Raw genomic sequence first — 27,605 nt, 5'->3', positions numbered from 1 at the left:
AAAAAAAAAGAAAAAATATTTTTATTATAAAATTATGCAATTTACAGAAAATTTACCACCTGAAGCTACATTCAAAATACTAAATATTTTAAATCTAGAAAATTTGAAATTAGAAAGATTAGAATCTTAATTTAGAAAGTTTAATTTAGATTTCGAAAGAAAATAAATAATTTAAACTTAGAAAATTTAAAATTTTATTGAAAGAAAATACTTTTGAGAACAATTCTTCAGTCTATTAATATAGAAATTATCACATTCATCGATAAGTGCCTTTTTTGGCCATCGAAGAATTTTTGTAATGTAACAAATAAAGCGATACATTATTTAAAGAACTGAAGTTCTCCAAATAAAGTTAAAAATAAATAAATTATCAAAAATTACAATGTGACCGATTAAAAAAAAATTTTCTTTTTTTAGTAAATTTTTCTTTTTTCTCATTACACGTAATTTTTTCTCAGTTAGTGCATTTTCTTTTTAATGCAATGTATTAATATTTTTTAAGAAGGAAGATGAATGTGTTAATTTACACGACTGTTTCCAAAAAGAATTGTACTGAAATATATTTCAAGCATTTATAAAACTCACAAAATGCTTGTGTGTAAAATAATAGTAAAAGTTTGCCTTTGTAACCATTAAAATTCTTCAACACTTGTGTAATAAACAAAATATATATCAGAATACTGTTCTGTATATTAATGCGAAGTACTTAACCTTAACACAGTTGCTGTTTCAATTTTATGAAATTTGACGCAACTGAATAAAAAATTTATTGTTAAATACAAAAGACCCATTCATTCAATGTTCAATCTCATTTAATTTGAAAATCAGTGCCAAACTGTAACAAGACAAAATAGTTGAGATCTCCTTCTTATTATTCGTTCATTATAATTTTTAATATCATTTCCAGCTGATTAAACCATTCAAACTCTTTATTATTAGAATTAACAAATCTTTATAATTATATACACTTATCATGTGATTCAATTTTTTAAATTTTATTTTATACGAAGACAGAAATTTTTTGAAAATAATATAAGTGGCTGAAATATACGTAAAAATATAAAATGAATATCAAAAATAATAATTAAAAAATTCATAAATAATGTCCTATATCATAATTCCATAAAAGTAAGAATTATCCTGAAAATGCAAGTCACTTGCAAAATTTAATTTAGAACCAAAAATTAAATGCAATTCATGAATTAGAAACGTTTGTAATGAGACATTAAGTTAGAGAATGCCATTCTTTAGGATAATTTATTCAATTGACTCATCCTGTTTTATGAAACCTGCCGTGCTATTATTTTCAATAATAATTTTCCTCTGTATTTCCAGTGTAGACACATTACAAGTTGCTATGAATGTATTACGTTATCAACTTTTCTTTTTCTTGATTTAGAAAAATCAACAACTGCTTGTAAAAAATTAAACTTTATATTTAAATAATTAAAATAATTTCGCTTTTCAAAGATATTTAAAGTTTTTTACTTGACTATGGTTAAAGACGAATAAATCAAAAACTTTGTGCAAAGTTTCTTTTCAATCTATAGACAATTTGACATTTTCCTATAATATATTATTTAAGAAAATAATCTTCGCGAGAAGAGGCAAAGTTGGAAACATGTTTTTGTTTACATATAACACCAAAAGTAAAATAATAAAAGCAATTGCAAAAACTGTATAGTAATTTAAAAAAAAAAATTAGACCTGACAGGAAATTCAGCATTTATTAATCGAATACACGCATATCTATTGTTCTATTTTCTTTAATACTAGATTCTCAGTTCTATGTCCAATTAATTTGATATTCATATATGTTTAAATAATGATTTGAATACATTCATAAATGACCTGTCAAAATTTACTTTTTTTGTTCTAGATTCGTAATATCCAAATTTTGCTCTATAATTAAGAGAGTAGAATAAAATAAATTATTACTCACAGAATTTTATTTTGAATTTGCATGGTGTATAAATGTTTCAAATGTATATCAATTACTGAGCTTTAATGACTAACAAATGTTTCTTAGAAATTAATAACCATTTCAGCTTAAATGGAAACACTCAGTTATTATGAGTTTAAAGAGATGTTTCCCCCTGCAAAAACCCTGAAAGAATGTTCAACTTACATCAGAAAAGCGACTTTGAATGTGGCAATTACTGTTTTAAAAAAAATATATTTTTGATATCAGAAAACTGCGTGTGATTTCTAAAACAATTTCATTATTATTTGGATGGCATGTGTAATGATTCTTCGAAACACTTTTATTTTAAATTAGTGATTTTTACTAAAATTCACAGATTATATATTAGATTGCATCTACCGAATGGAGACAATTGTTGAAAGATTATAAAACTTGTTTCAACTTTCTCTTTTTTTAAATACGAAATCGAAAAATCGTAGAAAATCTCATTTCGTTCACTGTTGAGGGTGCTGAATATAGTTTTTTTAAGGAAAATAATTAAGTTTAAACTTTTGTGGAAAAAAATATTAGTTTATTCTTTAACAAATGAATAGCCAACAGAATTAATTAAAAAATGAGCAGCTTTCTTGTAACAACATAAAAATTACTCGAAAAAAATTGATTCATTAAATTAAATGTTTTGAGGAAATAAATACTATGTTTTGAAGTTTACCCCACTCTTCAATACTACTTTTTTCCAACATCGGAAAATCACAAATTTGCTGGAGGCTGAGTAACACTGTCAAAGGTTGCTGCATTGCAATGCTTAAAAAATCGCTCATTCATAGAATTTGATCTTTCGCAAGAATTACAAATTGAAAATATTACATTAAATTATTTTTTAAATTTAAATATTATATATTATTGCAACTGGCTAAACTTTATACATAAACAAATTTCCCTATCTTACTGTTCGACAGTTTCCTGTTGAATAGAACACATAAAAAAAACTTAAATTTATTAAATAAGTAAATCCTAATGCTCATTTTGAATTTAAAATAAAGATAATGATTTCAATAAATTTACTTACCATTTACTTCTTAAGCCAGTGATACTTTATTTAAACTTTGGTATTGTAACTGGATAAATCTTATTTAATTTATATCCCAATTTTCAAGAGAAATAGACTCATTTTACATTGGTAACTTACATTGCATGCATGTCAGTAACTTACGTTACACCTATTGAATAGTGCACAAAACAATAAATAAGTAATATTTGAAAAGAAAACTATTGCTGCTTATTTAGTATTAGCCTCTAAGAAAAAAATATTAAATTATTGTCACTCAAAAAATTAAATTTTAATGTCTACAAATAATTTGTATTAATCGAGCATTCAAATTAAATAACTAACCGTCAAGAACATTTCATTTCGAGTTCAAAAAAATCTAAATCAATTAAGCAAATGAATCTATTTTGAAAGAATAAACTTTCGTAATTTGTATTTCCTGTTATTCATTTTTAATCAATTAAGAAGTTAAAGAAAATCCTGTCCTGTTCTGTATTGCAATTTAAATTTTTAATACCTCTTAAAAATTTAATGTTATATATTTACTTAATTAATTAGAAAATTTCACAAATAAAACATAAATTATTTTAGATCAAAAATGATTTTAAAAAAAATATATGATTAATTATAAAGTTAAAAAAAAGTTTAATCCCCGGGTAACGTTCACACTTCATTCACACACTACACACATACATCATTAAACTGCCCTTTCATTCAGACTTGCGGGCCTTTAGAGGCCGCGCCAGCGGTCTAGATTCAGTCGACTTACGGGCCTTTCGGCCGCGCCAGCGGCGCCATTCAATCATTGATGGGTCTTTTCGAAACAATAAAAAAAATCCATATGAAAAAAAAAAATATTTTTATGTTTAGAAATCTAAAAAAAAGTTTTTTTTTAAAAAAATAGAAAAAACTAAATACATATATGGAGCGTTTAGAGTGATATTAGATCTTAATTTTAATAGAAAATAGTTAATGTTTAATTTATCTTAGCAATAAAAATGTAAATAATTTATGAAATCGAATCTATTTTTCTTGATTAATATTCCCTTATAAATTAAAGCTATCGGATAGCTATTTTTTTTTTTTGTGCAGGTTATTGAAATTTTACTATTTTTCAATATTTTTAAAGAGTAATTCTCAAACACGCAACTGGAAAAATTTTGGGAGTGAAACATACTGTTTAACAACTAGATAACTTTCTTCATATACTTTCGAAATTATTTCCGTAATTTTTAGATCTCTATAAAAAAAAAAAAAAAAAGCTTTATTTTGCATGAAAAGGAAGATGGACGGTAAGTTGTCTTTTTAAGGCAAAGTAAGATAAAAAATTTTGTTAAGTTAAATTTTATTAAGAAAAAATTGGATTACAAAAAATGACAGTCGCATTCCTGAAAGTAACTGGGCAATTCTATGAAAAAGGGGAAAAGCATTGGAAAATTAAAATAAGAATAATGTTATTATTTAGGATGTTTTCTCAATTAAAAAGTTTTGAAGTTTGATAATTTATAAAAATTTTTTTTGAGAATTTAGATTTTTAGTGTTGGTAACAAATTGAACATTGGCATTTGCTTGTTCTGATTTGAGTGAAGAACATGATCAGATTTTGAAAATCAGTAAGTTAACATTATTTTCATTTCAAAATGTTCTAAAGAATAAATATTGTTTATTACACTTAATAGAAATATTGTGCAGTGTTAAAACAAGTTTTTGCTGTTAAATTTCTTAATTACATAAATTTCAACTAAACATTAATGCATGTAACGTAAATTACCAAAAACTAGGAAAAGTTTTTATGTGTAAAAAATAACAAGTGATACAAAAGTAAGAATAATATTTTTCTTTCTTAGAGGCTAATACTAAATAAGCAGCAATAGTTTTTTTTTCAAATATTACTTATTTATTGTTTTGTGCACTATTCAATAGGTGTAACGTAAGTTACTGATATGCATGCAATGTAAGTTACCAATGTGAAATGAGTCTATTTCTCTTGAAAATTGGGATATAAACTAAATAAGATTTATCCAGTTACAATACCAAAGTTTAAATAAATTATCACTGGCTTAAGATTTTAATTTTAATGAAAATCTTTGCATTAAGTTATTAATTTGGGTGTTGGCATTCATATGTTTTAAAAATTGGACTAAATCTCTCTACAAGCACCGGGAGTTTAGCATCTCTAATTATAACTACATCCTTATGGTAGCAAAAAAAAAAAAAAAAAAATACAAGAACGGCATTTTCTACATTCAGTTCGAGAAATGCGCCAAATGTTTATGGAAGAAAATCTAGAATGCAAAATTGGAAAAACTAAATTCTTTGAGCTCCGTCCAAAGCATGTCTTGCTTGCTTAGTAGCAAAGTTCCAAGAAATGCTTATCTTTGTAAGTGTCATGAAAAGTTCGGACTGACTAAGGAAACCTTCAGCAAAATTCATCATGGTCCATCTTTTGAAATTCTTTAGAAATTTATTTTATGTTTAGAAGAAACAGATGAGTGCGAATCTCTAGAACAGATGAGGGGAGTGTCTAGTCTATTCTCAAAAGCTTCACAGATTAAAAACGTTAAGCAGATCCACACCATTTAAGAGTACAAGAAGGCATACCAGAAGAGTATTTTTAGTGAAAGATGTTGAAAAATAAAATGATGAATCCAAGATAAAAGCTGAGGGTTGATATATGGTTAGAAACGAGGACACGTTATATCCTGGTGTGGTAATGTCTGTTGAAGAGCAAGAATTTAAAGTTAATGTAATGGCTGCTGTGGGAATCTATTGTAAATGGTCAGAAAAACGTGATGAAATATTCTACCAGAAGGAAAACATGGTGAAAAGAAATGAGCCACCTGTACTAGTTTATAACAGAGGAGACCAACTGCATCAATTAAATGGAAAAAAAATTGTTATACAACTGTTGTATTGTTATTAAAATAAGGGTATGGAAAAGATTTAAAAATTGAACTGAGCTATTGGGAAAAAATAAGTGAAAAAACTCACCTCCTACCCCGCCGGGGACGGAGTCGGGCCTCTCGGTAGCACAAATTGGGGTTTACAGCCCGTAGCCGTTTTGCGATCGGTTCTGGATCATTTATTTCGCTATCAGTCAGTTTGGCAGCAAAGGATGCGTCGACCAGCATCTCCAGTCTTGTACTCCTTTGCTTCCCTACAAAAAAAAAATTTTATGTTTTTTTTTAGAAACAAATGTATACAAATAATATTAAACGTGGAAAATATAAATTAAAAGCCATAATATATTCTCTCTCCTCCTTTTTTTTTAAATTTGGATTTTTGACTAACAAAATATGGGTGTAGCCACAATTTGAAAAATATAATCCCGTTAAATTAGTCAGGAAAGCGCTCGAAAGTTTCGATTATGAATTTTATTTAAACGGTATTTTGTAAAAATTCGTGAATTTTTTAAGCGAATCAAAAACTATTTAATCACAATTATAAATTGTAGAAAATCATTTTTAAAAGCTTTTTGCTATTTTTTATTTTATTTGTGTCGAAAAATGTTTTTAGTTTCAGGTAAGAAAAAATGTAAATTATTTTGATTTATTAAATTTTAAATGACCAAATACGGAAATGGAACGACTTTGATCAAATACTTCGTAAATAATAGATTTTTCATAACTCAAAACTATTCAACCGATTTGACTCAAATTTTGTTCAGTTTAAATGAATAGTTTAGAAGGTTGTAAGCATTTGTATATCTTACAATTTTGTATTTTTTTTAAACATTAAATAGAATGATGAACAAATGACGGCCGTCGACCCGGAGAACGCTACGAACCAGCCCATTATGCCGAGCGTCACAACGGTCTTACACCGGGCATCATGGTTTGGGGTGGTATAATGTTTGATCGCGGAACGCCCCTGGTACACATTCACGGCAGTTTGACAGCGGACCGCTACGTCACACAAGTTGTGTATCCCGTTGTTTTGCCCTTGTTGCAGGGCGCACCCAACACGGTATTCCAGCAAGACAATGCCAGGTCGCATGTCGCACGGCGAACTCTTAACAGCCTGTCTGGATTTGACATCTTTCCCTGGCCGGCAGCCTCTCCAGATCAGAATCCCATAGAACACCTCTGGGATCTCATTGAACGTGGCATGAACAGAGGACCAATGGCGCAAACCATCGATGATCTGCGCACAGCAGTGGATGTGGCTTGGCAAAGGTTAGCTCAGGCAACCATCAATGGAGTCATTGATAACATGCCTCGCCGGATTGAGGCCTGTATAGCTGCCCGAGGTGGCCACATTAGATATTGAATAAATTGCTTTATAATGATTTTATTAGTCTGTTTTTTTTTAATCATTTGCATATCAATCTCACTACTATCGCTCCTGAAATTTGCATGACGCTGCGTGCATTATTTCTTGGTGTTGCAATTTCACTTTTGAGGAGTGTATATATATTAAAACATAATTAATGAGATAAAATAAAAAAAGAAAGAAAGAATTTGCTTTTCTATGCTACAGAAGAATACCTTATAAAATTTATAAACTATTTTATTGTAAAGACGCTCTTACATTTAGTTGAACACTGAATAGTGGTGAAAGTAATGGCTTAAAATTGAAAAATAGAAATTAAACAAACTTGTGAAAACAGTTTTTAAAAAAAAATTGGAATGAGAGAATGTCTTAGAAATAAATAAATATCTTACTTTTGCGAGCAGCACCTTGAGGTTGAACTACCACGGCAGCTGGGGCAACAGCTTGGACAGCCGGAATGATGGCAGGAGCCACTGGTATGACTGCAGGAGCCACTGGTATGACGGGAGCCGGAACGATGTCAGGTGTTGAATCATCATCACTGCTTAACAACTGTAAACACAGAGAGAGAAACTATTTAGCAGACTTACTATGGGTTGTTTTTCTGGTTGTTACGTATGAAAACAATACATGTTTTCAGCATATGTACAATAATGTAAAAAATAACTATGTTGTTAGAGACTTACATCAATAAGTGGAGGGGCGTTGTTATCAGGCTCTTCCTCATCAACCTGTAGTAAAAAACGAGAATATGTAACTACAAAATATAAAAGTTTTCCAGAAGTCATGAGAGATAAATTTGAGGTACGTATGAGGTATGTACATAACATAAATTAAATTACAAAGGGGAATGAATGTAATGGGCTTATCAGATTATATTATATATATATATATATATACAGGGTGTTTATAAAGTCCCGGACCCATTTTGATGTTTAATAACTCATAAAATAAAGATAGATTAAAATTAATATCATAAATGGTTAGATAAACTCAAAAAGTTTCATGACCCTAGACAATGAACTTCCACGTGTGCCCCCTTCGTCGCACGGAGAATATCAAGTCGATAGTCAATTTCACGCCAGGTAGCGGCAAGCATGTCGGCATCCACAAAGGCTATTCCGGTTGTAATTCTGGCTTTTAGGTCATCAATGTTCGACACGATCCTCCTGTAAACATTGTCCTTTATAAATCCCCAAAGAAAAAAGTCCATCGGCGTCATATCAGGTGATCTGGGTGGCCAAGGAATTGGAACTCCTTGCCCAATCCATCTTCCTATAAAATGGTCATTCAAAGAACTAAGAACGATGATACCCCAATGAGGTGGTGCACCATCTTGTTGCAAAAAGACATGTGGCTGAAGATCTTCTAGTTGTGGAAATACGAAGTTTTCCAACATGTCTAAGTATACGACTGATGAGACCGTCTTTTCGGTAAAAAAGAAAGGCCCAATGACTCAGTCGTGCATTAGTCCACACCACACATTAACCTTTGGGGAATCCCTTTGTGTCTCACGGTATTCATGGGGATTTTCAAATCCCCATATGTGCACATTATGGCGATTCACAATGTCAGAAACATGAAAGGATGCTTCATCGGAGAGCATTATGAGCTTCAGAAAATCAGCATCATCTTCTATCCTTCCTATCATATCTGTTGCAAACGCCATCCTCCTAGGCCCATCGCCCGGTTCCAAACCATGAACAATTTGAACTTAGTATGCATGCAGTCTTAATAACCTTGTACACCGTCGAAATTGGCATATCCAATTCTCTTGCCGCTGATCTCACAGATCTTCTAGGATTGTCTAAAAATGTCTGTCTGACACGCTCAACGTCAAAATCACTTGTACAGGGACGTCCGGGTCAAGGGTCATGAAACTTTTTGAGTGTATCTAACCATTTATGTTACTAATTTAAATCTATCTTTATTATTTTATGAGTTATTAAACATCAAAAGGGGTCCGGGACTTTATAAACACCCTGTATATATATGCACTCATTTTTCAACTTTGAGCAATGTGCAATTCAATAATCTTTTCACATGGGGACTCAAACCGGAAAATAATATTTTTCATCGCTATTGAATTTCATCTTTGTTCTAAATTGAGCATGGTTAGTAGCACATTCTTGCTCCTTGGATTACTTTCTACAAATCAAATAGGACATTTTATTTCTAAAATGTTCAAAGCAAAAAAAGGAAGAGCTTTTAAAATTTGCTACTGAACTGAATATTCAAGAGTCGAAAAATGTTACTCTCATGGAAAGTGAAACTGATAGAAAATTCCGATGCATATAAGAATAATTTTAAATTTGTGCTGGAAAAGTTAGAATATGAAGGGAAATTAGCACCGGAGGGAACAAAAACAATTGAACTTAAGAGAAATTAAAAATTACCAGATTAGAAAAAGAATTGCAACTCAAACAAATACAAATTCAAAATTTAGAGGATCTCAGCTTAGTAGAGGACTACAACCCATCGTGAATCAAGATTCAGAAAGTGCAATACGTAGTGTGAAAACATTACCAGTTCCCACCAAAGCTGAAAACATTTTCTCAATCCCTAGAAAGATCTTTTAAGGCTAAAAATGTAACTGAAAATTTAAAATCGGAATTCAGGGTTCTGTCCAGACATTTTGTGAAAGGTCCGTTTTTGTAAAAAAATGACTCGTAATTTGTAAATATAAAATAAACGTTAAGTCTCATTCTTTCAACCAGGGTCCTGTCTTTGTTAATGTGTGCAAATAGGGTCCGTTATTGCAAAAAAACTTTTTCAAGGAGCTTTTAAATTGTAAAAACATACAAGATTATGCTCAACACTGTAAAATTATAATTAAAAAAATTAAATTTTAAGAAATAAACAGCAATTGCTGCTACTAAATTAGAGATGCAACATACAAATATTTGGTATTTAGCCTATATTGCTAAACGCAGAATATTCATTTCGTACGAATAAAGGAAGAAGCTTCTGCCGAAGGGAAAATTTAGTTCGTTTGCATTTGTCTTTCTCCCCCCCCCCACTCCTTCCTGGGAAGGGTTTACTCGATTAAAAAAGCAATAACAAAGATAAACAAAATTTTGAAGGTTCCGTTTTTATGAAAAGATATTTTGTGAAGGGTCCGTTAACGGACCCAAATTTCTTCTAAACAGACCCCTGTAATTGTTCTACTCAAAGAAAAAGCAGATAATTCTCTTTTATACATCGCCGAGGAAGAATTAAAAGATTATGTTAAATTGAAATATTTAATTCAAAGAGAAAATCTCCCTCGACCACAAAATTTTTAAAATAATTTTCGCCCCACTCGAACAAATTCTGATGAAATTCACATTCAATATTCCACAAGACAGAGATCTATTTTTTAGTATTATCTACGAATGAGTTAGGTTAATGACTTTAAACCATTGTGCGATTTAATTATAAGTTTCATAAATCTTTAAATAAAGCGTTAATCATATGGATGGGTAAACCTCCCAGAACTTGCATTTCAGATAAGCAATTCAATGATATTCAGATTATTTAAATTCTACAGAATTACAAATATAGTTTTACACACCCTATAAAGGCACATCAGAAAAAAATAACGCACACCAAATTGCAAAAATTATAAACCAATTGGAAATCGTAATTGCCTATATATGAGGATCTCATTTCACGCGTAACTGTAGAATGCATTTTAAAATAGATAATCTAAATTCTCAGAATCAGATAGATTAAATTCTCTAATCTGATAAATTAAATTGCAAGTAAAAATAATCATTTAGAGAAGAAATATGTTAAGGAATATATAGATTTGAATATTGATGGTCGTAAAATTAAATGCCTGATAGATAACAGATCAAAGATATAAAAGATTCTTTCATAAATTTTAAAAATAAATTACCATTTTCAATTAGCCAGTTGTTTTGGGGGAAAAAAATAAATGCGAAAGTGTTTCCGAAATCTTTGATTGACTCTTCTCTTGAACTGCAAATACCATTTGCCATGTGCAGCAATCAATTAACTTCAACCGCAACTATCAATATTAAGCGATATCTTCTTGAAGGTGTGGTTTCAAACGAAAATGAATTCTCGAGGTTCAGGAAGTTAACAAAAATGACTTCTTTTTTTGTCAAAGCATAACAATTTTGAGAGCGAAAATAAACCTAGGTCAAAGTTGGGATATCAATTGACTTATCGTTAGTCAAAGATGGCACAAAAGACAAGCATCCAAGCAAAAGAAACTAATTGAAAATTGAGTAAAAAACGAAGCTTGCAGTAGAAGTAAAAATCATTGACTAAGCTGTATGATTTGCTGTTGTTACCATTTCAGTTGAAAAATATAGTAATATAATATGGTTAACTTAAATATTCAGCAAAAACTAATATGTTATAGTTTATTTAAAAAAAAAATCCATGCTATCAATTAATGGGGATAAAGGAGGATTTTAACTACTCATAAAATAGAAATATTTTAAATAGAGTACAAAAAATATAATTTTTCTTCAATCTATGATTAAATCTATTAAAGTTGCGCATTAATAACACTGAAGTCAAAAATATTTATTCGATTGAGTGAGGGAAAAGATACTCATTACCAGAGAAAAAAATAAAAAACTATAAAAAGATTCATTCCGATATACACAAGGTAAAGATCTTAAAGAGGTTAAGGATCGCATTTTTTTTGTACCACGTTTATATCAAATTGCTTTCGTGTATGTCTGTTCAGGTGGAATTTTGTAATCGATTTTAAACTAACTTCCCGACTAGCTACAGACTTCAAATTTGGCACATAGTTCAGAATTGGGTGACAATACATGAAAATGAAGAGAAAAAAGACATAAAGTGAAATAAAATTAAAATTAAAGAAAAATTAATATTTTCGCGATTGTCTTTTGTTGTCGATTCGATTATTTCAAATGAGTGTCGCATGTCAGTTGAAAAGTTTTGTGTACAGTGAGGGAAAAAATTTAGATTTTGGAAGTGAGTACAAAAAAAAAAAGAATCAAAATAATATTTTTAAAAACCACGTTTTTGTTGTGGAGAATAATAATTAAAAAACAAAAATTTAAAAAATTAAAAACGTGGGGCGCATGAAATACATAACAGTACATATACACATTTTCTTACTCATACACATGCACAACCACATCCACATACAATTACAGTTACAATTACATGCACATATTCTCATGAGCACACATACTGTTACTGTTATGTATTTCCTGCTCCCCACGTTTTTCGTTTTTCAAATTTTTCGTTTTTTAATTATTATTTTCCACTACAAAAACGTGGTTTTTAAAAATATTATTTTGATTTTTTTTAAATGCTATATATTTGTTATCATGTTTAAATAGTGTTAAAACAGAGGTGAACTTACTTGGTTAGCAGGATTCCTTCCCGCATCTAGAGCTTCCAACATTTCCTCGGCTTCGGCCCTGCGTTCTTGGTGCAGGGCGACAAGGTCCTCCATCTCTTCATTTTGTTGAACAAGCCGATCATTTTCTTGATGGGCATTGTTCAACCTCTCCACAAGGTGTTGCTATATGACATAAGAAGAGAAAACAATTAAATTAGAATAAAAATGAGTAGTAAGCAATTTTAAAAATTACAACAAGAGATGCTGTATCGTGTTCACTAGCAAGCAAATTATTTAACAGCGAGGATAAGTAGTCGAACCTGTTTATCTCGAATCTCACTGGAGAGGCGAAAAATTCGAGTTAAAGAGGTTTCGAGTCATACAGGCAGTATAAAAAAAATTAAATTTAATTAAGAAATTTTATTAAAAGTGCTTTGTTTTTAGTAGAAAAATATAGACATTTCTTTAAATTAATTACACATAACAGTTTTTTAACATGCATTTAACACTGAAAATAATTCTTCCAAGATTTTTGAATGATGACTTTATTTGTTTGGATTATTCTTTTGAGGTTAGAAAGATCGTAAGTTCTTCATAGATCGTTTTCTATAGTTCACTTTAAAACTCTTAATTATCCTTTGATCTATTGGCTGCAATTTTGAGGTCAAAATGAATTTCTATTCTTAGCTTTCTTATCAATGTTGAAAAGCTAACCCTTGATGGTCACTACTCATTAACCCCTCACTTACTGCCAGTGTATTCCTTTCTAGTTAAGGAAGTACAGGGGTAGTAGTTGAAATTCCAAGAAACACCCCCAACCTGTCAATCCTGTGGATTCACGAAATTCATCTCTGTCTACGAATTCTACTGAAAAGGAAAGTTTTGACATTTGTGCTCTATTATTAGAAATTCGAGAAACGGAGGTTTTGAGGAGAAAAAAATTAATTTCGACATAAGCATGGAAAATGCATTGATTTCAGGCAGTAAATGTAGGGAATTTTAAAAATTTCTAGATATAGAGGTTTTCGAGTGGTTCAACTGATATTCCGCATTTAGTTCAATAGTGTATGATATGGGACAGTATGTTGTAATAGTTGACAGGCAAGATGGTCGGTGTAAACACATATCAGGCACATATATAGTTTGTCTAAAAACTCCCCTAGCCATTCGTCTGGACCAGTGGTGGTGACTATGGTAACGAGGTACAGTCAAACCCCGCTATAGTGAACACTGTTTAATAGTGAACTCTCGGATATAATGAACGAAATGTTTGGTCCCGTGCCTTGCTATACAGGTATAATATTATTTCTTGTGGATATATGAACTAAAAAAAAGTGATAAAGTTGGATATTATGAATTTTTTTCTGTCTTCGACTGATTTTTTTTTCATTTTTTTTGAATAATTTTGAAATGTCTGCTTCAAAATAAATATTTATACTGATTTTTAAAACCATCTATAGATAAGCATTTTTTCTTGTTTGCTTCTTTTATCACACTTTTCATCCCTAAACAAAGGCTTACACACGCAGATGTATGGACAAATTTTTCTCTGCATCAGCTAAAGATAACTAATTTTTTTTCTTTTTTTTTTGTACACAAGACGAAGAGTAATAAAAAAAAAGCAAGTTCACACTATTTTTGTTACACTATGTGTTATTTTTCATTCATTTTTGTATTTCATTTTGTGGGTCATTTATTTAAATAGTGTATAATGAAAAGGAGTTCAGAATCATTAGATAAAATTGTTTGCGGAACGGATATAGTGAATCAAAATTTCGGTCCCTTGAATGTTCAATATAGCGGGGTTTGACTGTATAACTATTTCAAGTAGGGGTGTGTGGGTCACTATTTAGAGCAGATTTTGGCCTGTGCCGGTCAGAGAAAGGGAATCTTTTTCTTCGGTCTGACATGTTAACTTTAGAGTAAAGAAAAACTACCCTCACTGAAATGTGCTATTCTTGTTTCCATGGCAGCAAACGGCTTCGGACTTTGTGGCGGGGGAGGGAGTTATTACCGTTGACTAACTATAGTAACTAATCCAAAATCTCGAATTCGATGGTAGAAGCTACCAAGATGGATAGGAAAGCAGTCAACAGAAGTCATTTGAAATATGGGTAATAATAAAAATGTAGAATTTTTTTCTTTCTTTCGTATTCACAAAGAATAACTTAACTGGAGGCTGCCGATAAATGTTTGCTTTATAAGTAGAAATATTTTAAGAAGAAAATTAGAATTAGTAATGTTCGCAATTCAATTTTCTGTAATACTAGTTCTGTGAGCCGTGATATAGCTCAGCGGATAGAGCGTTCGCCATCCAATGCGGCGAACCGGGCTCGAATCCCAGTCGATACGAATCCCGCATTCGGCTTGCACCGACCACAGTGCTAACGTGAAATATCCGCAGTGGTAGACTGATCATGGGTTAGAGTCCCCTTGCCGTCAGGCTAACCGTGGTAGGTTCTCGTGGTCTTCCTCTCCATGTGACACAAATGCCTGGCTAGTTCCATCAAAAAGTCCTCCACGAAGGCAAATTTCTCCCAATCCAGGAGTTCCCTTGTGTTTTGGATTGGTTTCAAAATGACAAGGCTACGGAGTTGAACATTAAACCCAAAAATTGTGTCGGCTGTTCAACGACGGTTATAAAATATAAAATACAAGTTCTGTATTATTAACAGACTTAAAGAAAATTAACATTCTTTGTTTAATATTGCTAATTAAAAGGGCTTAAATATTAACTTTCCTCAAAAGAATTTCCCAATGGGGGGGGGGAGAAGCAGTTTTTTTTTCACGTTAGATTTTTGTATCTTTCATATCAGCCTTTTGATGGTGTTTTGAAAAGTTTGTCATAATAACGGAAATTTTAGCAATATGCCGTTACACAAAGTTTTTATAAATGCATTTTGTTTTGTGTCTAATCAATTTGTAAATCTTATTACATAGCAAATACAAAATGTAAAATATTAAAATTATTCCGATGGCTAAGAGGTAGGGAATATTATTTAAATAAAATTTATCATTCTAATTTTTACAAGTTACTCAAGGCAAATCGTTCTTAAAGCAATGAACGAGAAAACGGTTCGCAAATCGATTTCCCCAAATTTTTGTGGCGGCAGGAATTATGAGTAATAAAACAGGTCACAATGTTTAAATAGTACATTATAAGTGAGTAATTTTAGCTTTTAAAGTTTTACAAAAAGTAATTTTTTAAAGAACTGTAACTGATTTCATTTAAATTTCGGATCTTGTTATTCAAGAGAAAATTATACCTTACCTTTTTTTAATACAAATAAAGTAACAAATGCGTATAATTTCACATTGCATGGAATTATTTTTAAATAAAAAGTTTTCATAGCTATAGGTTTATTTGATTCACTCTTAATTGTTTTAGTGACAAAGATTAAAGAATTTTTGACCCTTTTCTCTACAGGAACTCTCACATTTTGCGGAATAAAGTGTTCATTCAAATAAAATGAGTTTTTGTGTCTTAAAATAGAGAGCAATGCTTTTTCACCGCATCTAAACTAGGTATTTAAAAATAAACTTTGAGGTTAAAAAACATAAGTGTCACGAAATCCATGACAGTGGCTAAGATAGTTACAAATAAATTATGGAAAAAATGTTTTTAAAATTTTCCTTAATAATTTAATAGATAAATTGCTGTTAGCTAGAAGTGTATTATAATATGAAGCTGTGAGTGATTACCTTAAGGGACACAACACAGCGATTGAAAATTTCCTCATAATGACAAAAAAAAATTTAATAGATCACTTCAAAAAAAAACTTTTTCAAAACAATATATCTTTCAAGATATTATAAGAAATAAATGGCTTTTTTTAAATATGTCGGGCCAAAAGTATCCAAACAATCTAAGACAGTTAGTCAAACAGAAAACAATTTTTGAACACCCATTCCGTTAAACCGTAAGTTTTGATGTGGAAGAGCCTAACATTGTGCTGGAAAAGATCGTTCACGCACATTTAGACGTCCCAAGAGAAGGCAACCACGAAATCGTCTACCACTAATAATAGCCTTGTTGGTAGGGCGTTGGACACATGCCGAAGAAATCAAGAGTTCGAACACAGCCGGTCGAAGATTCCTGTGGAGTAAATTATGACTGGTGCACGTTAAATCTGTTGGGTCACAAGGACCTCCGAGTTAATGAGTACGACTGGGGGTACTGAATTGATAATTTTTCTAATTCAGGTAAAAATTACGATCTGTGAGTGAATAAACGGATGTATGTACGGGTTCGCCTTCTAACCCGGGCTGTGACGTGTGTGTCTGTAAGCGTATTCTTGACCGGCGACACTGAAAAACAAGAAGCGTCCCCCCCTGCTTTAAATTCGCTTGCTTTCAACAAGTAGGTTTGCTTGTATTGGCATGAGAAACCACGTCTTAGGGTGTCCGAATACTTTTGTCCTCATTATTTTAACAAAAGTTTCAAGAAATATAATAAAAAATTCTTACGTTGTGGAGTTGCAAGCGAGTCAGCGCATCTTCCAGGCCTGCCACTTGCTGCCTCAATGACTGAAAGAGAAAACAAAATAAAATATATTTACTTACAGGAAGTCATGTGTACAATTCGCGCGCATAAAAAAAAAATACTATAATTTTTTTGTACCTTTGGCAAATAAAGTCATATTTGTTATTCTAAGTGTAATTGAATTTTGATCTAAGATAATGCGAAAATGATTTGTAATAGAGGTAAGCACATCAAAGGGTTCCATAAACTGTCTGAAAAACTGATTCAGTGACAAGTTTTGTGAAAATTTTCGCGTGTTATTTAGGAATTAGACAACTCACTTCTTTCTCTCGGTTTTTTCAGTCATTCGCCTTTTTCTATTGCCTCGATTGTTATAAATCTACTTGACTAACCCATTTCCATTTAAGTTCCTAATAAGTTAATTAAGCTAAGTTTTAATTAAGTTAATTTCTTTTCTAATTTTAAGATTTTTGCATATTTTTTTCAAAATTAGACAATTTTAAGTTAATGAAAAATATCTGCTACGTATCTATTTTGTATGTTGTAATAATGAGAACAGTTTACTGAAACTTTGGTATAAGGATCTTTTAAAAAAAAAAATGATATAAAAATTGGAGCAGCATTTTATCTAGATTAGAGACATTATCATCCCGCTACGATATTTTTCCGGAAAAATGGTTAAACACAAACAAAATAACCGCATCTGATTTCCTCGTACTTTTTCAAAAAAATAAATAAACATTCATCGTTTCTACTGAGATGAATTCTTTGTTTCCTTGATTAGACTCCCTTTCATCTATTGCCAGGGTGGGGGTTTGAACCTAACACGTTTTGAAACCAGGGGTCTGTCCAGACATTTTGCGAAAGGTCCGTTTTTCGTGAAATTGTGAAAAAATTACTCTCATTCTTTCAACCAGGGTCCGCTTTTATGCATTTGTGCAAATAGGGTCCGTTATTGCAAAAAAAAACTTTTTCAAGGAGTTTTTAAATTGTAAAGACATACAAGATTATGCTCAACACTGTAAAATTATAATTAAAAAAATTAAATTTTAAAAAATAAACAGCAATTGCTTCTTCTAAATTAGAGATGCAACATACAATTATTTGGTATTTAGCCTATACTGCTGAACGCAGAATATTAATTTCGGACGAATAATGGAAGAATCGTCTGCCGAAGACAAAACTTAATTCGTTTACATCAATCTTTCTTGTTTTCTGCCCTGGAAAGGGTTTATTCGATTAACAAACTAATAATGAAGATAAACAAATTTGTGAAGGGTCCGATTAAAAGAAAAATCCTTTTGAGAAGGGTCCGTTTTTAAGTTAAAATATTTTGTGAAGGGTCCGTTTTTAAGTTAAAATATTTTGTGAAGGGTCCGTTTTTATGAAAAGATATTTTGTGAAGGGTCCGTTAACGGACCCAAATTTCTTCTAAACAGACCCCTGGAAACGCTTTATATGATGTGCAGCAGATAACATTTATTGAATTTCTTTGAAATAAATAACAGTTCAGAATTCAGTGCTTCAAAAAATATTGGGTGCTAGTAAAATTTAATCTTAAACTTGCTGCACCCTTTAACATGGTTATTCGAAGCACCGAAAGGAAAGCCACAGTTTCAGTTATTTGAAGTAAAGCTATGCATTCCATCTAGCTGTGAAGAATTATCTGGGCACTGAAAAATAACTTAAATATTCTTTTAAAAAATTCAACTTTGCTTAAAAGAAATCGCCAATTTGACGACATTCTTCCACGAAGATGAAAATTATCGAAATCGATGCCTTTTTTTATGTTTTTTAAAAAACATTTATGAGCCTAGATAAGGCAGATTTTTAATAAGTTTTCAAATATAACGAAATTAGATTACAAACGCTTATCATTTTATGAAAACAGTGGTTCTGCTCGCAACTGTGATTTCGCACGATTTACAGAACGAGGTTAAAAGCTAAAGAAAGGCCAAACATTCATGAGTTACAAAATCGCAAGAGTTATAAAAATTATTCGCAAAAATGTATCATTTCATGCGACAAAACCTTTTATTCTTTCTTCAACTTTAAGTAAAAAGGTTTTTAAAAAAATTATAATAAAATTATATTAATAACTTAATATTATAATAACTCTAATGTTAGATAACTCATTCTCATATTACTTTTGTTTACAATTTTTGAAGGGAATCTGAAAACGAGAAAGTGTCAAACTTTTTAAATTAAGAAAAACTATTTTAAGCTGACAGTCGAAGTATAAAAATTTCTTTCCCGTTCCATTTCATTAAAAACTAAACTGTAAAGACAGATTTGAGTTCTGAAATATTTTGAAAAATTTTGCATCGAATTAATGCTTACTGTATGCCTGTAAATGTTGATGCGACTGTAAGAAATTTATCTGTGAATGTTTTTTTTTCAACATTTGATTAACTTTGTGAGGGAAAAACATTTATTAAAACATTACATATTGTGAGGGAAAACACGTATTTAAATTTGTCATAAACTGCTTTTGAATTATTTCAAAAGTAGCATAGTTCTGCTAGCAGATAGTTCAGTTTAATCAAAAATTAGTTTTAATTAGAGTTTACGCACACTTTTTATAATTTAAAATATTTGATTGCTAATGTCAGGTGAGCAAAAAAAGGACCACAATGAATAACTTTTGTTCTAATTATCAGATTTTAAAGTTTTGGGACTCAATCTTGATGGTTCGATTCTTATGGGTGATTTCAGATATGCTAATTAATTATTGATATTTTGAAGTACGAAATCAGACAAAAAATCGCACTTTCTCTGAATAAATTTGAAGGTATCGGGAATCCTTTGAAGGAATCGGATTTTTGATCCCCAAAGTTTTGGGGCAGACGCCATTTGAGAAATATAGTCTCAATAGTTTGGTCAAGAGAATTGTCGAACGTTTGGTCTCCTTAATGTTAGTTTTACTTTCTGATAACTTTTTTAACTGAATTGAAACTTCTTTGCAAGCAAGTATAAAATCAATCCAATATCCGCAGTGTTCGGTCGATAATCTCTGCTTTCAGGGTAAGACTGAGTAATAACTGGCCCACGAAAGCTGCAGTGCAGCGGAGTAAGCATGTAAGTACATACAAGAAAACAACTATACGAATTTTACGGGAATACGTTTAGACACTGATTTTCACAGAAGTTTACCTTACAGTGTAGTATAATAAGAAATAATCATAGAATTAAGTAATAATTGAGAAACTCTTTCAGTTTTAAACAGATTTTAAAAGGAAATCAAAATTGAAAACGTAATAACAACATAGTAGAATAAGAAAAAATAAATGTTACAAGTAAATTTGTAACGCGAACACATTATACAGGAAAGCTTTTTGACTTTCATTAATTTTACGCTTATGCCAATGAAAACAATATTGAAATTAATGAGTAAAAACTGATTTATACTATAGCTCGCAAAAAATTAAAAACAAAAATCCTAAAAATTTAATTAAAAACGAAACACTTCTGAAATTTTTTAGACAGCGAAACAAAATAGAATGAATTATTGAAGGTACCTCGCGTTAATCTTTGATAAAAATTATTATTTAAGATTACATATTATTCTATTATTTAATAAAATATACAATAATGTATGATAATTGTTTAATCATTTTTCGGCCGGTAAAAATGTACCAAGATCAATGGAAAACTGGGAATATCATTTATTGATTTTTGTATATGGTTAAATAAAATAGATACAATGTTTTTAAAGGACTTTGATTGTATAACATGAAATATAATAAATGTTGAAGCGCTCAGTTTTTTTCAGGAAAGGGGATAATGGCATGATAAGAAGTATAACAAGACAGTTATAACAGCATTACATTTACTCTTATCAAGGCTTGATGACTTTTATATATATATATAAGTTCAAAATGAAGAATAAAACAAAGAAAAATTATAGACATATGAAAAAAAAGGGGGGGGGAATAATAAGTAAAAAATAACAAACAGTTTATATATATATATATATATATATATATATATATATATATATATATATATATATATATATATATATATATATATGTATATATATATATATATATATATATATATATATATATATATATATATATATATATATATATATATATATATATATATATATATATATAAAATGAATGAAATTTTATTTAAAAAAGCGGAAAAAAAAGCCGGAAAAAAAAGATATTATCTTTTCTTCAGCCCACACGATTATATCCGCAAAACAACAAAACAATTGTTAACTGAAACTTATTGTTTTTCTTAACTTTCTTCGTGTTTTCTTGTATTTATTTATATATATATATATATATATATATATATATATATATATATATATATATATATATATATATATATATATATATATATATATATATATATATATACAGTCAAACCCCGCTATAGTGAACCTTCAAGGGACCGAAATTTTGGTTCACAATAACCGGGAGTTCACTATATCCGTTATGCGGGCAATTTAACTAATGGTTCCCAAATTCTTCTCTTTTCTTACACGTTATTCAAATAATGACTGAAAAATATTACGTAGTAGCAAAAGAAATTTTTTTTTTACTCTTCGTTCTGCGTACAAAAAAAAAAAAAAAATAGTAATCTTTAGCTGTTGAGCAGTCCTCAACATCAGATATGGAAACATTTCCCGACTCTCAGATAATTTTTCCTGAATTTCAGTTAGCCCACTTTTTAAACTTGTCTAACCTGCCATTCGAGCACATAAAAGTAATCTCATAAAATCGCTTAGCAAATTCATCGACATTTGTCCAGATATTGGAAGATTGCGGCTTCTTTGAATGCTGAACCACTTAAGTAATGCTTCTTTAATATTCTTGTGATCTGCTTTTCTCTACTTTTTCCTGCCATTTAAATTTTTTTCATGAGCAGAAATTGTTAATTGCCTATTTTTCCATATGTTACAAACTGTAGATTTGGATAGTTTAAATTCCCTGAAAATATCAGCTTGACACCTTACAGGTGCATTATCTGCCTGTGTTGGAAGCATCTACTTGATTTGTTTAGGGATGGGAAAGTAAGAAAAAAGAAGCAAATAAGAAAAAAATGCTTATCGCTGCCTTCTCCACTATAGATGGTTTTAAAAATCGGTATATGTATTTATTTTGAAATAGAAATTTCAAAATTATTACAAAAAAAATGAAGAAAAAAATCAGTCGAAGACAGAAAAAAGTTCATTATATCCAACTTCATCACTTTTTTGGTTCACTATATCCACAAAAAATAACATTGTACGGGTATAGCAAGGCACGGGACCGAACATTTCGTTCACTATATCCGGGAGTTCACTATAAACCGTGTTCACTATAGCGGGGTTTGACTGTATATATATATTTCTATTTAGCGAACTTTTCTTTGAGATGCACTTTTCCTATATCCCAAAATATATCAGAACATTGAAAACTTATCAACGCATTTTATGGGGGAAATGATTTTCAAAGCCTATTAACTTTTAGCGAAAGCAGTAAAATCCTTTTTTGTTTGAATTTCAAACGAAAAACTCAGTCCAAATTTACGGATAGCAACTTCAGATCGCATGTATGTTTAAAATTACTTTTATAATAAATGCAGCTATAATCTATATTATATAAAACGCTAATGCGTATGTATCAATAAAACCGATGATATTTCTTTTCTCGCGTTGGCAACAGTTTTCATTTTTAATTGATGGGCTTCGGCGCACAAGAGCACGTAGTGAGCATCATATGGCTAATATTTTTTTATCAAACGCTAATACGTTTTAATTGATAGGCTTCGGCGCGCAAGAGCACGTAGTGAGCATCATATGTCTAATCGGGTGAATTCTCACCGAATTATCAAAAAAAATTCTCACAAAATAATCTTCATAAAAGCCGATGCTTTACATCCGGCTTTCAGTACTATTTCATATTGTTTTACAACACATGGTTTTAGCCCTCTGGTGGGAAAGACTTTAAAACAAAACTTACAACAGTTACTTTTCTCAACAACTGAAATTTAGAATAGTGTGATTAAGAAAAATATGTGAACTGTTTGCAATTTCAAATTAATATTGAAATGCACAGGTTTAGAATTTTCCACAGTGAAAAGTTTTCGGAACTTCAGTGTTCAAAAAAGTATACGAAAGCTAGACGTTAAGAACGTATCCAATGAGCGAGCAAAGCGAGCATCGGATTGCGAAGCAATCCGAAATGAACTGCGAAAGCATTTCCGGGGGTTGGCGAGCGAGCAGGGGGCGAAGCCTCCTAGTTTTATACATAAATTTGGTTTTTTTTTTTTTTTAGTTGTGTGTATCATGTCCGGGATAATGTTTTGCTCTATTCTTGCTTTCGATGGAGATTTCTTTTATGGTTAAGATTTATAAAATAAATAGTTGATACTAGTTTACAATTGCTATTTTAATTATGCGTAGTGTTTATTAATTTAAAACCTGTTTTGTGTTGTTTAGATATTTTCTTTTAAACGAATTTTTCCTATAACGAACTTATTATCGGGATTTAACGACTTCGTTAAATAGAGGTCAGACTTAAACATACACACACAGAGTGGAAACCTAATTTTACGTTTTCCGTCGGACTAGTGTAATGTAAAATCGACTTAAAAATTAAATATAATTTTTGACTGAGAAAAGAAAAACAGGCATAAATTGAGGAATTAAAATAGACATAGATTGATAAGAAATGGATAAAAAAAATATAACAAGAGAGTTAAAACACTTACTCTTATGAGGGCAAGGTTGGGATCTGCCTGAGCTGGTTGAGCTGGTCTTCGTGCTCCAACCTGAGCATCCCTCGCTCGCCGCTGCCGTCTTTCTCTGTAAGAGAGTCAATAACAAATGATTTTTATTACAGATAAATTATAGAATGTGTCTCAATTTAACTTGAAACCAAACTCAAATGAGAAAAAAATAAATAAAACAGTGTCATGGAGTGATGACGTCACCGCTCAAAACTAGATATGCTGAGAATTAAATGAATTAATAACTTACTTTAATGCTTAATAACAAATAACTATTTATAAAAGAAATAAATATTGATCAGTATTTAACTTATTAATCAGTAATTTATTATTCAGTAATTAACTAGTAGTTAATTATGTGCTCATTATTTAATTAATAATTATAAACTTATTAACGACTCGTTTATGAACTGTTCATTATTTTTCAATGAAACATTTATAACTAAATGACTAATTAAAAATAATTATTAATCGAAAATGATTATTACCAAAAGATTGACCATTTAAAAATTATCCAATCTCTAAATTTGAATTTAATTATTAATCAAATATTTATTTATAGATACTTTTTTGTCGGTTTTGCCCAAGTGGAAAAAAATTTATTGTTTAACTTATTTTGTGAAAATTTTATATGAAACTAAATTACAGATAAGCATCAATGCAGTGAGATTATTATTATAGCTCGTTCACCAGTCTTCATCACGTGGTATATACAATGATACTATTTCGCTATTTTTGGGAGAAGGTTGTGAGCAAATCCTGAATAAGGTTGTTATTTGGCGATCGTATGGCAAATATATATATATATATATTTCTTTTTTCTTAACGGCAGGCACTGAACTTTCGTTCTTCGCCAAGGAAGATGCCGGAGTTGTTACTCATTTAACGTTACCCAGTGGGCACCTGTGAACCTAAGTCACGGAGGCGAGCAACGTTACCCACGCCACACTGCCACATACCCGTTTATAGGGTGGGCCACATTCACACAATAGAGAACACACACAGAGAGAAACATCCATGCCCTGAGCGGGATTCGAACCCGCAACCATTGGCTTCTCAGTCAGGTACGCTGACCGCTCGGCCACCTGGCCGGCATGGCAAAAATATTTACTTCACAAATTTTATCTGCATTCTTTTAACATTAAATATTTCCTAAATTTGATGATATTTCGTGAAATTTTTTACTATAGTTCCCTCTTTTGAGTGAGTTTGTCTTTTTTGAGACATTTTACTGGGAAAACAGCAGTTTCTAAATTTAAGATATGTTTCATTAGCTAGAGAAACGAAAGGTATAATAGCAGATGATAAAGCAAAGTAAGTGGCTGAAAAATAATTAACTGTTTGTGTTTGGCGTGCATTAAGGGTTGTATCCATTTCAAGCTCGGAGATGTTTCCCTTCTTACTCCCGAGCTGAAATGAACTCTGCGTCCAAGGAGGTGGACCCAAGTCCCAACTCCTGGTGAATGAACTGTAAGAAGATTGTCAGATGCAAATCAAATAAATAATATTCCTGGGCTCAAATGCAACTAATAATGGGACCATTCACCATAATTAAATTATATTTGTTTGACCATTTTTTTTTTCAAAATGAATAATAAAAAAATCTACTAACCTCTCGGCACGTACATCTCTTCTTCTATCATCACCATCGTTTCGTTGACGGTCCATACTTAATATCAAAATTCTTAAAAATAAGAGAAGTAAAACAATTAGCAACTGTTCTTAATAAAATCGTCAAATAGCATTGATTATATACATACTAATTTACATTGAAACAGTATCTAATATAATTTTATAAATTGAGCACTGAACAACTCATAATAGATTAAGTAAATGCAGTCGGATCTCTATTAAAGAAAGTCGTTAAATCCCGATAATAAGTTCGTTATTTGGAAAATTCGTTAAATAGAAAATCACATTTTTAAATACTTAAACAACGCAAAACAGGTTTAAAATTCATAAACACTAGACATAATTAAAATAGCAAATAATACACATTTATCTTGTAAGCTAGTATCTATTTTATAAATCTTAACCATAACAGAAATCTCCATCGAAAGCAAGAATAGAGCAAAACGTTATCCAGTGTTACACTATCATGCTACATACATTTTCAACTAAAAAAAATCTCAATTTATGTATTAAATTACAGCCGCATTTATTATGAAAGTAATTTTAAACATACATTACCACACGCGTTCTCAAGTTTAATTGCTATTGATAAAATCCGTTATTAATTTTGTCTGAGTTTTTCGTTTGAAATGCAAACAAAAAAGGAAAGAAATTTTACTGCTTACTGGGAAATAGGGAAAATGGATCTCAAAGAAAAGTTTGTTAAATAGAAAATTCACTTCGCTATTTGAAATTTCCAAAATGTTCTTAGTTCCTAGAAAAAAATCGCAAAATGGCGCAATTCGCAAAATGGAAGTTCGTTGAATAGAAGTCCGATAAAATATACTTGATTTGAAAATAAAAAATAAAACTTCATTACCTTCAAAAATATGCAGATATAAAAATCGACATGACATATTTATTAGGCCAATGAATATATTCAATTGTTATTTGCTCATATTCAAACAAAATAGTCAAATAACCATAACTAAGATAGTATTCAAACTGTTAATAGTGTGAAAAACAGTTTATTAACTGCTTTCACCCAAATGCGGTTTAACGACCAGAATTTTATCACTCAAACTAGATCCCCCAAATGAAGTCCAACAGCTGGTTTTATAGCTGGAAGGACAAATATGTCAATCTCTCGACCGACAGGAAGTTCTACTTTACACTACAATATTTGTTCTTGATAAAACACAATTGAACCTCAACCTAATTCCAATGCCCATCACCTAACGAAAAGCCTAGCTCCAATGTCCTAATAAATTTTTCTTTTTTTTTTTTTTGGTTTTGAAACCATGCTAGTTGTAAATGGCTAAAGAAACCGTATAGTTTTGTATTCATGGTTTTGTTAACCGTACTAGCTGTAGATGATTTCAAAACCGTAAAGGTAGAAAATGTCCTTTGCGTGAACTCCACGATTAATTGGGTGGATATGCTGCTGCCAGTTATTTTACCGTAACTTTAGAATGGAAATTCTAACAGTGTTCAAAGTATAGCTGAAGGTGTTTTTTTTTTTTAAAATGTAGACGAAGTTCGAAAAGAAGGTTTACGAAAATGGACAGCTGAAAATACGTTACTTTGAAAATGGATGAAGTTAAAAATTCGAGATTTCGAAAATGGACGAAGTTGAAAATTTGTGTTTAAGAAAATGGACCCTAACATCATAAACAAAGGAAATCATAATTAAATATTTTAAATCGAAATAATCAAGAAAGAAGGTGAAATTACTAATGACGATGGTTTCTATAAAAATTATTTTATTTAAATTTAAGATTATATTATAAAAATATTTTTATTTGTAAATTGAAAACTTTAAACCCCTATGGGTTAAAAAATGAAGGGTTTTTGGTTTACACTGTTTCCTTATTTATTTAAAACTAAAAAAAAAAAAAAAAAAAAGAAAGAACGATATTGTCACGAATTTGAAATAATTATTCCATTAAAGATATTTCAGATAAATATATTTTAATTATTAATTAATGTTTTCACTAAAGAGTACAAAGTATTCACTTTCCTTGAATAAAATTGTTATCAAAGTACTAAAAAAGAAGAATCGAATTATGAGTATTTACAGTTTATTATAGTCTTTTATTTCTACCTTGAGTATCAATGATTGTATGGGGCCGCTCAAAAAATGCGTACATCCCAAAGGGGGGGGGGGGGATTTGCTATTTTGTACGGTTTTGTACGATGG

Source organism: Parasteatoda tepidariorum, chromosome 5 (genome assembly GCF_982258835.1).
Source record: "Parasteatoda tepidariorum strain Cologne lab strain chromosome 5, Ptep-v5.0, whole genome shotgun sequence".
In the NCBI taxonomy this organism is placed as follows: Eukaryota; Metazoa; Arthropoda; class Arachnida; order Araneae; family Theridiidae; genus Parasteatoda; species Parasteatoda tepidariorum.
This window is presented reverse-complemented; position numbering follows the sequence as displayed.